At 37.1% G+C, this 12,997-nt stretch overlaps 1 non-coding gene and 1 pseudogene across 1 annotated transcript; both read left to right on the top strand.

Annotated features, from left to right (window-relative positions):
* Nucleotides 1-10,790: 10,790 nt before the first annotated feature.
* LOC114641443 (uncharacterized) lies at nt 10,791-10,909 on the top strand (annotated as a pseudogene).
* Nucleotides 10,910-11,037: 128 nt separating this feature from the next.
* Nucleotides 11,038-11,156, top strand: LOC127526473 (5S ribosomal RNA). The gene has a single exon (XR_007933996.1). It is a non-coding gene; the product is annotated as a 5S ribosomal RNA (ribosomal RNA).
* The last annotated feature ends 1,841 nt before the right edge of the window (nt 11,157-12,997 follow it).

The raw sequence follows: 12,997 nt of genomic DNA, 5'->3' as shown, positions 1-12,997 counted from the left end.
CTGACATTTTTGCGCGTTTAACGGCTGAAATCTAACGTGGTTTGTGCCCTTCAGAATGAAAAGTGTTTGCATTTACCTTTTTAATAAAAGGCGAGCTTTTAAGACTGAGAAATCACCCCGTAAATGCACACGTTTAATTGCACGTGTTAATATGTATGCTTACACAGTATTAAAAGACACTCAACAAGTACACAGTATTATAAGACAGTCAACAATTAACGTCATTTACCTTTGTTCCCGCGTTTGACTTGTGCTGTAAATCTCTTCCTCGTTTTCAGTTCACGTGATTACGTAGGAGGCGTAATACGTGATGACTCGATACGTGACTCCGCCTCCTCCATTAGAGTATATGGACAAAAAACAGGTTCCAGTTATGACCATTACACGTAGAATTTCGAAATGAAAACCTGCCTAACTTTTGTAAGTAAGCTGTAAGGAATGAGCCTGCCAAATTTCAGCCTTCTACCTACACGGGAAGTTGGAGAATTAGTGATGAATGAGTCAGTCAAACAGGTTCCAGTTATGACCATTACGCGTAGAATTTTGAAATAAAAACTGCCTAACTTTTGTAAGTAAGCTGTAAGGAATGAGCCTGCCAAATTTCAGCCTTCTACCTACACGGGAAGTTGGAGAATTAGTGATGAATGAGTCAGTCAAACAGGTTCCAGTTATGACCGTTACGCGTAGAATTTTGAAATAGAAACTGCCTAACTTTTGTAAGTAAGCTGTAAGGAATGAGCCTGCCAAATTTCAGACTTCTACCTACACGGGAAGTTGGAGAATTAGTGATGAGTGAGTCAGTCAAACAGGTTCCAGTTATGACCATTACGCATAGAATTTCGAAATAAAACCTGCCTAACTTTTGTAAGTAAGCTGTAAGGAATGAGCCTGCCAAATTTCAGACTTCTACCTACACGGGAAGTTGGAGAATTAGTGATGAGTCAGTCAGTCAGTCAGTCAGTCAGTCAGTGAGTCAGTGAGGGCTTTGCCTTTTATTAGTATAGATATAGACATACATACATATATATATCTATATCTATATATATCTATATCTATATATGTATATCTATATATATCTAAATCTATATATATATATATATATATATATATATATATCTATAATAATAAAAGGGAAAGCCCTCACTGACTGACTCACTCACTGACTCACTCATCACTAATTCTCCAACTTCCCGTGTAGGTGGAAGGCTGAAATTTGGCAGGCTCATTCCTTACAGCTTACTTACAAAAGTTAGGCAGGTTTCATTTCGAAATTCAAAGCGTAATGGTCATAACTGGAACATAATTTTTGTCCATACACTGTAATGGAGGAGGCGGAGTCACGTATCGCGTCATCACGCCTCCTACGTAATCACGTGAACTAAAAACAAGGAAGACATTTACAGCACGAGTCACACGCGGGAACGAAGGTAAATTACGTTAATTTTTGACTGTCTTTTAATACTGTGTGAGCATACATATTAACACATGTGCAATTAAACGTGTGCATTTACGGGGTGATTTCTCAGGCTTAAAAGCTCACCTTTTATCAAACGCGGGAACAAAGGTAACTGACGTTGTTCACTGTCTTTTAATACTGTGTAACCGTACATATTAACACATGTCCAATTAAACGTGTGCATTTACGGGGTGATTTCTCAGGCTTAAAAGCTCGCCTTTTACTAAAAAGGTAAATGCAAAACTATTTTCAATCATTGTATGATCTGCTTCTCACAACTGAAGGCACCGTGGCTGATGTTACGTCACTTGCTGTCCGACCATAAGCTTTACCTGGTAGGTAGCCGGACACTCACTTCACTCCCTTTCGGGAATCGAACCTCTGAGGTTTTCTTTTGTTCTTAATTAAAATTTAAAACCAATACTTCACCGCTGCTAAGCCCCTCTAGCGCTGACGTCTGAGGTTCGATTACCGTAAGCAAGTGCAGTGAGTGTGTAATTACATTCACGGCATTCGTAGTCTGATTCACAATCTGATTGTATGGGTGCTTACTTCCAGGTAACGCTTACACTTGCCCACCAAGTCAGCTCGAAGTGATCACTCGAGTAAAGGCAGCTTCACAAAAAAAATGATCCTTAACAAAGTGTTATTAGTATATTTTCCCTCAATTTAAAAACGTTTTATTTTCTTCTTAATAAAAATTTAAAAGCACTACTTCGCCGGTGCGAAGCGCGTGGATTTCACCGACTGACACATACAGACATATTCATGAGTGCAGGTACTTCGGAAAGAAAGCACCGCGTAAACCTGAAGTTTAAATTAACTTCATACACCTACAAAAGGTTGCCATTCATTTCAGGCAAGATTGCTTTTCTTCTGTACAACTATACGTTGCATTCTCAAAAGAGTGTGCTTGCACAGCTTCGGATATAGATATATATATATATGTATGTCTATATATAAATATGTAAGCTTATAAGTACTGCCTTACTTCTCTTTAAGAAAGGAACATGTAATGATACTTGATTTAAACGATTCCATGTCTTCCTGGGTTTGCGTAGCTTATTGTCTAAAAAGGTGAAACCCTCATATATAAAACTTTGCTGCAGATGACTTAGCTTATTGTCAATATCTTTACACGTTTTTTTAACACTTATTGACTGAAACGTGCTTTCACGAAAAAAGTTAGGGCTTTGCTACAGGATACACCCTCCACAAGTTAAGCAAGTAAAAATAAAATATATATTTCTGTTTTATTTTAACCTTTTAAGTTCGTATGCATAGCCCCATTTGGCTGTTTAATTTTTTTTTTTTCTTTCTTCAGTAATATTTAATCTCCTTAAAGAAAAAGAACATATCCATTTTACTTTTTTTCTATCTCTGTAGTAATATTTTACTGTAAAAGAATAACCAGTATTTAAACTTTTTATGTTACTTTATACATTTATTTTACACAATGTTGACAAATTAATAAAAAACATACATATTTTGGCAGGTGCTGCTTTCATTTTCAATAAAATGAAAAAAGCTCTCCAACAAAAAACGTCAATAAAGAAGAAACAGTTTGCACTATCTAAAAATCAGAAACCCTCATTTATAAAAGTTTGCTGCAGATGACTTAACTGAAAATAAATTAATAGTTCCTATGTGTATAATACATATTTATCTATTTTACTTATGCCTTTATTCCACCAACTTACAACATCTGAGGTACAATTTGTTACATTACTTTTGTTTTTTGCACAACATGCAGGTGAAGTGACTTCCTCAGGGTCACACAGTGGTGTCAGTACCAGGATTTGAACTGACAAGCTCTGGGTTTGCTGAAATATTACTGAAGAAAGAAAATAAACGAAAACGGGCAAATGGGGCTATGCATACAAATGTCCATCCGTCCATTATCCAACCTGCTATATCCTAAATACAGGAGCCACTAAGTAGATATGTATATATACAGTATATATATATATATATATATATATGTATATATACAGTTTATATATATATATATATATATACAGTTTATATATATATATATATATATATATGTATATGTAGATATGTAAATTTGTATAGATAGATAGATAGATAGATAGATAGATAGATAGATAGATAGATAGATAGATAGATAGATAGATAGATAGATAGATAGATAGATAGATACTTTATTAATCCCAATGGGAAATTCACATTCTTCAGCAGCAGCATACTGATACAATAAATAATATTAAATTAAAGAATGATAATAATACAGGTGAAAAAACAGACAATAACTATGTATAATGTTAAATATTAACGTTTACCCCCCCTGGTGGAATTAAAGAGTCGCATAGTTTGGGGGAGGAACGATCTCCTCAATCTGTCTGTGGAGCAGGACAGTGACAGCAGTCTGTCACTGAAGCTGCTCTTCTGTCTGGAGATGACATTATTTAGTGGATGCAGTGGATTCTCCATAATTGATAGGAGCCTGCTGAGCGCCCTTCGCTCTGCCACAGATGTTAAACTGTCCAGCTCCATGCCAACAATACAGCCTGCCTTCCTCACCAGTTTGTCCAGGCGTATATATATATATATATATATATATATATATATGTATATGTAGATATGTAAATTTGTATATGTATATATATGTTTATGTGGATGTGTATATACGTATGTATATGTAGATATGTGTATATGTAGATATGTATATGTATATCTATATGTATATATATGTTTATGTGTGTGTGTCTGTGTATATTATATATATAAAAGACAGCAACACTCATAACAATGACAACACAATTACATTGACAATCATGTTACGTTATTTTTAAAATGTTTCCTTTTTTTTTTTTATAACCTCTTTAACACACTACTTCTCCGCTGCAAACCGTGGGTATTTTGCTATATATATATATATATATATATATATATATATATGTGTCTGTATGTGTATATACAGTATATATATTTATATATATATATATATATATGTGTGTATGTATGTATGTGTGTATATGTATGTGTATATATATGTTGATATATGTATATATATGTGGATGTCTATATGTATATATATATATATATATATATATATATATATATATGTATATATGTAGATATGTGTATATGTAGATATGTATATAAGTATATATGTTTATGTATATATATGTTTACATAACCTCTTTAACACACTACTTCTCCACTGCGAAGCGCGGGTATTTTGCTAGTCTATAATAATAAAAGGCAAAGCCCTCACTGACTGACTCACTCACTGACTCACTCATCACTAATTCTCCAACTTCCCGTGTAGGTGGAAGGCTGAAATTTGGCAGGCTCATTCCTTACAGCTTACTTACAAAAGTTAGTCAGGTTTCATTTCGAAATTCAAAGCGTAATGGTCATAACTGGAACATATTTTTTGTCCATACACTGTAATGGAGGAGGCGGAGTCACGTATCGCGTCATCACGCCTCCTACGTAATCACGTGAACTAAAAACAAGGAAGAGATTTACAGCACGAGTCACACGCGGGAACGAAGGTAAATGACGTTAATTTTTGACTGTCTTTTAATACTGTGTAAGCATACATATTAACACATGCGCAATTAAACGTGTGCATTTACGGGGTGATTTCTCAGGCTTAAAAGCTCACCTTTTATGAAACGCGGGAACAAAGGTAACTGACGTTGTTCACTGTCTTTTAATACTGTGTAACCATACATATTAACACATGTGCAATTAAACGTGTGCATTTACGGGCTGATTTCTCAGGCTTAAAAGCTCGCCTTTTACTAAAAAGGTAAATGCAAAACTATTTTCAATCAGTTTATTGAAACGCTCCCGTTAAGGATTGCAATAACATATTCGCGAGATAAAAGAACGAAGTAGGGGGAAATGGAGGAAGAGCTGCGAACAGCTAACAGCAAAAAATTAATTAAACAATTGACAACGGAGCGAGTTAAGCATTCAAGCATGTTCATAAGGGAAAGAAAGCACGGTGTAAAACGTAAGTTTAAATTAAGTTTATAGAAACGCTCCCGCTGCGGATTGCAATAACATATTCGCGAGATAAAACTTTAATGACAACACACGAGGTATAAACGAACCACACGCCGTGGCGCAACATTAGGGGCAACAGTTTCAACCATTCTATGATCTGCTTCTCGCAACTGAAAGACGGCACATGGCGGATGTTAGCCGACTTGCTGACCGCAACGTTAGGGGCTTCAAGTATGGCGCTGACGCCACATCTCAGTGCCAACACTTTGCAGACTGTACTTAAAAGACACGCCCTCCTCACTGGACAGTTAAAAACACCAATCAAACTAACGATGACATCAAGTATTACCCAATCAAAAGTAGGAAAGGAGGCATCTTCATAAAATGCGTGTTGGATGATTTGCATGAGACGCTGCTTTAAAAAAAAAATGATAAAAAAAATACGGGATAAATCCCGTCCAGTATTGATTCAAAACGGGACGCGCAATTTCATTCTCAAACGCGGCACGATTCCGTATTTTAAAGGACGGGTGGCAACCCTACAGTGCCAGGTAACCACCCATACAATCACATTGTGATTCAGACTAGGAATGCAATGAATGTAATTACCCCGATCTACATACAAGGCGAAAGTCTTGCAACATTCAAAGATGATGGTTTGGGATAAGTACACCATACAACATAAAAGAGCTTATGAAGCCTTGAACCGAAAAAAGCAAGATCTCAGAGATCGTAAAAAAAAAAATAGGAGGTAATGTCGTTTTACTCGCTGTAGATTTTAGTCAAACATTACCACTTATTTCACGAGGGAGACCAGCAGATCAACTCAACGCGTGTTTAAAATCCATGCTTCTCCCACACTCGGTTATATGTCGCGTGTTCTCGGGTAGGTGCACCAAAAAATGTATACATTTAAGCATGTAATGGGCAAACAAAAAATGAGGTATACCCGAAGGCACAGCAGTAGTACTTAATGTAACTTTACTTCTTAAATGTTAATGTTTTACTGTTTAATAATTTATACGCTTCTTATATGTTGTTCAAATTCTTTTATCAAAATACCACTGACAGCGCAATGCACGATAACATCGACTGAATACACCATACGCATCCGCCCACGGCTGCCCTGCTGTGCGCAGATAGGAGTTGATTCTACAATAAAATAAAATAAAAATAAAAAGACTAAAACAATCATCACCCATAAAGCGGATAGTAGACGTGACGTACTATATGTGTACCACATTTCAAGTGTATAGGTGCAACGGTTTGCGAGCTACAGGTCATTTAAAATCCTGGACAGACACACAAATTGCCACGGTAGCAAATTACAGAAGAAGATTTTACTGTTTAATAATTTATATTTATATGAAATGTGCTTCTTATATATTACTTCATATTCTCATATGATAATGATGTTAATGTTTATATTGATTTCTGTGTTATTAAAACTGCATGTATGTGTGTATATGTATATATATATATATATATATATATATATATACTAGCAAAATACCCGCCCTTCGCAGCGGAGAAGTAGTGTGTTAAAGAGGTTATGAAAAAAAAAAGGAAACATTTTAAAAATAACGTTAACATGATTGTCAATGAAAGCCCGTTTCACTCAGTAAGTCTTATGTGTGTGTTTATGTATGTGTGTATATATATGTAGATGTGTATATGTAGATATGTATATATATGTATATGTATATAAATGTTTATGTGTGTGTGTATATATATATATTATATATATATATATATATATATATATATATATATATATATATATATATAAAAGACAGCAACAGTTATAACAATGACAACACAATTACATTGACAATCATGTTACGTTATTTGTAAAATGTTTACTTTTTTTTTCATAACCTCTTTAACACACTACTTCTCCGCTGCGAAGCGCGGGTATTTTGCTAGTATATATATATATATATATATATATCTATATCTCTCTCTCTCTCTCTCTCTCTCTCTCTCTATATATATATATATATATATATATATATATATATATATATATATAAATCCCCGAGAAGTACTGCTTTTAAATTTTTATGAAGAAGAAAAGCTTTTTAAATTGAGGGAAAATATCCCAATAGCAATTTGTTAAGGATCTGTTTTTTTGTGAAGCAGCCTTAACACAGCTTTTCCGCTGCTTTATAAACGAACGCCATATAAGGTCTTCCTTTTTCCTTGCTTCGCCAAGGAAAGAGCCTTTTTATTAAATACAAGGGTTCTTCGCTTTTTTTTTTGTTTGTTTATTACGATTGTTATAGTTCTGTTTGTATACGACGTTGTCAGTTCAGCACTCCGGTTGTAATATGACCAAGCTGTGCAAGCTTACTGTTAAGAATGCAACGTATAGTTGTACATGAGAAAAGCAATCTTGCCTCAAATCAATGGCAAACTTTTGTAGGTCTATGAACTTAATTTAAAGTTTAGGTTTACACGGTGCTTTCTTTCCGAAGTACCTGCACTCATGAATATGTCTGTATGCGTCAGTCGCTCAAATCCCCGCGCTTCGCACCGGCGAAGTACTGCTTTTAAATTTTTATTAAGAAGAAAAGAAAACCTTTTAAAATTGAGGGAAAATATACCAATAACAGTTTGTTAAGGATCTGTTTTTTTGTGAAGCTGCGTTCACTCGAGTGATCACTTCGAGATGACTTGCTGGCTAACCATAAGCGTTACCTGGTAGGTAACCACCCATACAATCAGATTGTGAATCAGACTACGAATGCCGTGAATGTAATTACCCCGACCTACATGCTGTGAAATAAACGAACCACACGCCGTGGCGCAATTTTAGGGGCTTAGCCTCTAGCGCTGACGTCCGAGGTTCGATTCCCGTAAGGGAGTGAAGTGAGCGCTGCTTTTAAAGTACTGCTTTTAAATTTTTATTAAGAAGAAAAGAAAACCTTTTTAAATTAAGTGTTAAAAAGAGCTGTAAAGATATTGACAATAAGCTACGCAAACCCACCAAGACATGCAATTGTTTAAATCAAAGCGCGAGTCGAAAAACACCATCCCATAATATTAGTTAACGATTAACACATTTCTATATGTATTGTAAGCATACAATACAACTGATAATATGTTGCGCTTATTTATCTGGTGTACTGACATTTTTGCGCGTTTAACGGCTGAAATCTAACGTGGTTTGTGCCCTTCAGAATGAAAAGAGTTTGCATTTACCTTTTTAATAAAAGGCGAGCTTTTAAGACTGAGAAATCACCCCGTAAATGCACACGTTTAACTGCACATGTGTTAATATGTATGCTTACACAGTATTAAAAGACACTCAACAAGTACACAGTATTAAAAGACAGTCAACAATTAACGTCATTTACCTTTGTTCCCGCGTTTGACTTGTGCTGTAAATCTCTTCCTCGTTTTCAGTTCACGTGATTACGTAGGAGGCGTAATACGTGATGACGCGATACGTGACTCCGCCTCCTCCATTAGAGTATATGGACAAAAAACAGGTTCCAGTTATGACCATTACACGTAGAATTTCGAAATGAAACCTGCCTAACTTTTGTAAGTAAGCTGAAAGGAATGAGCCTGCCAAATTTCAGCCTTCTACCTACACAGGAAGTTGGAGAATTAGTGATGAATGAGTCAGTCAAACAGGTTCCAGTTATGACCATTACGCGTAGAATTTCGAAATAAAAACTGCCTAACTTTTGTAAGTAAGCTGTAAGAAATGAGCCTGCCAAATTTCAGACTTCTACCTACACGGGAAGTTGGAGAATTAGTGATGAGTGAGTCAGTCAAACAGGTTCCAGTTATGACCATTACGCGTAGAATTTCGAAATAAAACCTGCCTAACTTTTGTAAGTAAGCTGTAAGGAATGAGCCTGCCAAATTTCAGACTTCTACCTACACGGGAAGTTGGAGAATTAGTGATGAGTCAGTCAGTGAGTCAGTGAGGGCTTTGCCTTTTATTAGTATAGATTTAGAACAGTTTTATATCAGTATTTTCACGGGGCACTGAGTTATAGTTGAATGTAACATGAATTCACAATGGCGCGTTTCAAGAGCTGAAAAACACTCCAAATGATAAGACGTGTTACGGCTAGTTAAAGTAGTAGAATCCGATGTACACAGTTAAATTCTGTTAGAATCCATCATTTCACATTTTTTACAAGTGGTTTCCATACATAGAAGTTAAGGAACATTGAGTAACACTCAACTTCAGTTTCTCCCAATGTGTTTCAATGGGGAAAAAAAGTGAATTTGAGATGTTGATGTATACCTTGAGTAACACTTAGGAAACCATCCAAACAGTTCTTACCCATTAGGGAACTATGTATTACATCATTTAGATCAGTTTTACTATCAGTATTTTCATTGGGCACTAAGTTATTGTTGAATGTAACATGAATTCACAATGGCGCGTTTCAAGAGATGAAAAACACTCCAAATGATAAGATGTGTTACGGCTGGTTAATGTAGTAGAATCTGATCTAAACAGTTAAATTCAGTTAGAATCCATCATTTCACGTGTGATACAAGTGGTTTCCACACAGAGAAGTTAAGGAACATTGAGTAACACTCAACTTTAGTTTCGCCCAATGCGTTTCAATGGGGAAAACAAGTGAATTTGAGATGTTGATGTGTACCTTGAGTACAACTTAGGAAACCATCAAAATAGTTCTTACCCATTAGAGAACTATGTATTACATCATATAGAACAGTTTTACCTCAGTATTTTCACGGGGCACTGAGTTATAGTTGAATGTAACATGAATTCACAATGGGGCGTTTCAAGAGCTGAAAAACACTCCGCATCTTTATCCTTTCTATTGGAAGCATGCGCCCCCTTTCTTCACTATATACTGAACATTAAAAAGCATTGCTTTCGCTTACAGGCCACACCAGTGTGAATGCGTCTGATCTCCGAAACTAAACACTCTTGGGCTCGGCCAGTACTTGGATGGGAGACCGTCTGGGAACACCGAGTGCTGTAAGTTTTTAGCCATTACCATTGTTCTTAACCCGGGCATCAGTGTATGTCTTGTTAACGCATCTTCATTCTTTCTATTGGAAGCAGGCTCCCCCTTTCTTCACTATACACTGAACGTAAAGGAGGAAGGCTTTCGCTTACGGCCACAGCAGTGTGAATGCATCTGATTTCGGAAACTAAACACACTTGGGCTCGGTCACTACTTGGATGGGAGACTGACTGGGAACCCGGAGTGCTGTAAGCTTTTAGTCATTAATGTTGTACTTAACCTTAGCATCAGTGTATGGCTTTAAAACGCATCTTTATCCTTTCTATTGGAAGCATGCTGCCCCTTTCTTCACTGTATGCTGAACGTTAAAGAGCCTCGCTTTCGCTTACGGCCACACCAGTGTGAATGCGCCCGATCTCGTCTGATCTCGGAATTTAAACACGCTTGTGCTCGGCCAGTACTTGGATGGAAAATCGCCTGAGAACCCCCAGTGCTATAAGCTTTTAGCCATTAACGTTGTACTTAACCTGGGCATCAGTGTATGTCTTGGAAACGCATCTTCATCCTTTCTATTGGAAGCAGGCTCCCCCTTTCTTCACTATATACTGAATGTAAAGTAGTATGGATTTCGCTTACGGCCACACCAGTGTGAATGCACCCGATCTCGTCTGATCTCGGAAGCTAAACACACTTGGGCTCGATCAGTGCTTGGATGGTAGACTGCCTGGGAACACCGAGTGCTGTAAGCTTTTAGCCATTAATTTTGTACTTAACCTTAGCATCAGTGTATGGCTTTAAAACGCATCTTTATCCTTTCTATTGGAAGCATGCTCCCCCTTTCTTCACTATATACTGAACGTTAAAGAGCATTGCTTTCTCTTATGGCCACACCAGTGTGAATGCGTCGGATCTTGGAAGTTAAACACGATTGGGCTCAGCCAGTACTTGGATGGGAGACCGCCTGGGAACCCCGAGTTCTGTAAGCTTTTAGCCATTACCATTGTTCTTAACCCGGGAATCAGTGTATGTCTTGGAAACGCATCTTCATCTATGTATATAATTTACTAAGCCGCCGACAAGTAAGACACCCATGGCGCACGCAGGAAGGAGCCACGCCCATGAACTCTAAGACCATTGGATACGACGACAACTCCCAGAGCCACGGCCACCAACTCGGACGCGACGCCTCGGAAAACATTCCGTCATTTCTGTTTGTCTTTGCCTCAGTCCACATGCAGCTCTGAGCCACGTTAACTTTTCATTAGTCAACCTTAGTGGAACCTTGGTTCACACAGAGGCAGCGTCAGAGAGAGACAGAGGCACACACAGGCAGTGCAAGAGAGAGAGCCACGCATACACAGGCAGCGCCACAGAGAGACAGACGCACACACACAGGCAGCGCGACAGAGAGAGCTGCGCAATCCTTTAAAACTGAGGTTAAAACACAATGAAGGAAGCAGTCTTTAAAAACCAATTAGCCCTGTGCCTCTTTTTCATTAGCGTCTCACCTGCTTCACCGCCCTGCAACAGTCGAGTCTAGGGTTGCCACCCGTCCTTTAAAATACGGAATCGTCCCGTATTTGAGAATGAAATTGCGCGTCCCGTTTTGAATCAATACGGGACGGGTTTTGTCCCGTATTTTTTTTATCATTTTTTTTAAAGCAGCGTCTCATGCAAATCATCACACACGCATTTTATGAAGATGCCTCCTTTCCTACTTTTGATTGGGTAATACTTGATGTCATCGTTAGTTTGATTGGTCTTTTTAACTGTCCAGTGAGGATGGCGGGTCTTTTAAGTAGAGTCTGCAAAGTGTTGGCAGAGAGTAGTATTAAAAAAATGGCAGATGCTTCTCCAGGTAACCCCCCGCGTCTTAAAGTTTCAGAGCTTAAAGGCAAGCGGCTGCAAAAATACCGCAGAGAGTGGGAGGAAACAAATACTTGGCTGTAGAGTGTTAGCGGAAATTGTTATCAAGCCAACTGCACAATTTGTCAGAGAGCGTTCTCTGTGGCTCATGGTGGTCTGTCAGACGTGCGACAACATGCCTCCGGAGAGCAGCATTCCCGCAATGACAGAGCTCACAAAAATCAAAGCACAGCCAGACAGAAGCAGACATGGTAATGACAATATAATTATTATCAACAATATTAATTAATTAATTAATTAATTGCTAAATAATGTTAAAAATGTGACCCAGTCTGTGAAAACCTAGCTGGAGTCATTCTTTTTGTAATTTACTGTTTTCTACATGAAATAAAGAACAGTCTGTGAAAATAATAAAAATATATGTATTTAATATTAACTGAGTAAAACCATGTCAACAACTGAAATCACAGTGAAATGAATGGCTAAAATCAAACTTTGTCTCAGAATTAGATTTGGCCTGGTTTTCACACACTGGGTCACAAATTGTAATTTGTAAAAATTCTGTAAATACAATGTAAGTGGATCACATTCCAATGTAATATTATGATTTGTTTGTTAAGGTTAAGTCAGACACATAAGTATTAATTTATTACATGAAACATTACATTTAATACATTAATAAACAACATAATGCCCATGTAAAGAAAATAAACTAGTAAATTGC

This window comes from Erpetoichthys calabaricus, unplaced genomic scaffold, assembly GCF_900747795.2.
Source record: "Erpetoichthys calabaricus unplaced genomic scaffold, fErpCal1.3, whole genome shotgun sequence".
In the NCBI taxonomy this organism is placed as follows: Eukaryota; Metazoa; Chordata; class Cladistia; order Polypteriformes; family Polypteridae; genus Erpetoichthys; species Erpetoichthys calabaricus.
Note: the sequence above shows the minus strand (reverse complement) of the source record. Positions and strands in the feature narration are given on the sequence as shown.